Source organism: Coptis chinensis, chromosome 1 (assembly GCF_015680905.1).
Source record: "Coptis chinensis isolate HL-2020 chromosome 1, ASM1568090v1, whole genome shotgun sequence".
Taxonomy (NCBI): Eukaryota; Viridiplantae; Streptophyta; class Magnoliopsida; order Ranunculales; family Ranunculaceae; genus Coptis; species Coptis chinensis.
This window is the reverse complement of record NC_141456.1, coordinates 38,827,872-38,829,321: the sequence shown is the minus strand read 5'-3', so window position 1 is coordinate 38,829,321 and position 1,450 is coordinate 38,827,872. Positions and strand designations below refer to the sequence as shown.

The 1,450-nt window shown below is 35.4% G+C and overlaps 1 long non-coding RNA gene across 1 annotated transcript; it reads left to right on the top strand.

The window, feature by feature from the left end:
* The first annotated feature begins 276 nt into the window (after positions 1–276).
* LOC147523911 (uncharacterized) lies at positions 277–1,161 on the top strand. The gene is made up of 3 exons (XR_015196812.1): positions 277–367; positions 864–935; positions 1,025–1,161. It is a non-coding gene; the product is annotated as an uncharacterized LOC147523911 (long non-coding RNA).
* Positions 1,162–1,450: the final 289 nt, after the last annotated feature.

Sequence of the window (1,450 nt, the reverse complement as noted above, 5' to 3'; positions counted from 1 at the left end):
GTCAAAGAGAAAGTTCATTGTGAGTTATTTTGGTGATACTTTGAATATACTCATATTGTGAAATGTGTTATTTAACTCTTTTGTATTGCAGCTGAAAAGTCAAAAGTTTCAAGAAATTAGGGAAAAGCAAGATCTCCCTCACACATGTAGTCGACAAGGCTATGCACGCCTAGAGTTCCAAATGGTAATTAACTATCACATTTGTGCAACTTTGTTTTTGTGTATGTATCTTGATTGTGGATATTGTTATATCATGTAGCAAAAAGAGAGTCTGAATCCCTCGTCTATAACTAGAGTTGATGTTTGGTGCAAAGGACACACTAAGAAAAATGGCAAACCATCAAATAGTAGAGTTGGGGAACGAATGGTATGTTTAGTTATATTTTCTAACCAGAAGTATAGCCATAAATATCATCGATTTTGTTGAGCTTTGCTAATTTCTCTATTAACATACATATCAAATGTGATTGCTATAGAAAAAAATAAAAGAAATTAGAAATGCGGCAGCATCAGATTCTCGTAACCACTCGATATAAAATGACGCTCTTTCACAAGTACTTGGACCTAATCGTTATGGTCGTGTGAGAGGTAAAGGAGCAGGAGTAACTCCTTCAAAAGTAGGTGTGGTGTCACAAAACAAAGAGTTGGTCACCCAACTTCAGGAGAAGGTACTAACGGTTGAGAAGGATATGGCTCAAATGACCAATTTGGTGAATACTCAAAATGAACTTATAAGAAACTTAATTGCTTCTCTGAATATTCAAAAGGCAAGTGACAAATGTACAAGCATTGTACAATAGCTTATTTGATATTTGTTGTCTTGCTAGAGTACTTGAACTGACAATCTTAATATATTTTTCTAGGATGAAAGTCAACAAGTTGTGACTGAGCAAGTGATACAGTCAACTATTGCTCCAATTACTTCACTTTCGCAGGTATTTTTTTTAGAATCTCTAAAGCAAAGTACTGTAGATTCTTAATTAGTAGACTAACAACTAGCCAATGGTTATGATTATTTGGTTAGGGTCAAGGCATAGGCAGTGGTGATCAGGGGATACAAACTACTCTTCCACAAGTAAAATATTTCTTTTTGCAAGCAAGGGTAACTAGCTTTTGGCTTACTTGGTCTGGCGCGATTTTTTTTTTTGAGTTAAAAAGGCCATTATGCAGTAGGGTTGTAAGATCAGAGTTAGTGTGCTTAAGGTGTTGGTGAGATTATATTAGGTCTATATTTGGTAGCCTTTTTCAGTTTATGGCTACTTGTGTACCATTAGGGAACCTACCTCTGTAAAAACTTCTAGACTCACCAATACCTACTTTATATTTTTAATTGGATGTATAGCTCTTGAGCTGCCAAGGAGAAAATTGCAGTGTTTTCTCTGTTGCCACTTCAGTCCTGAACCTTTCGATTGTGTCTGATATTTCTCTGGCCATTTTTATTAAATCTTTC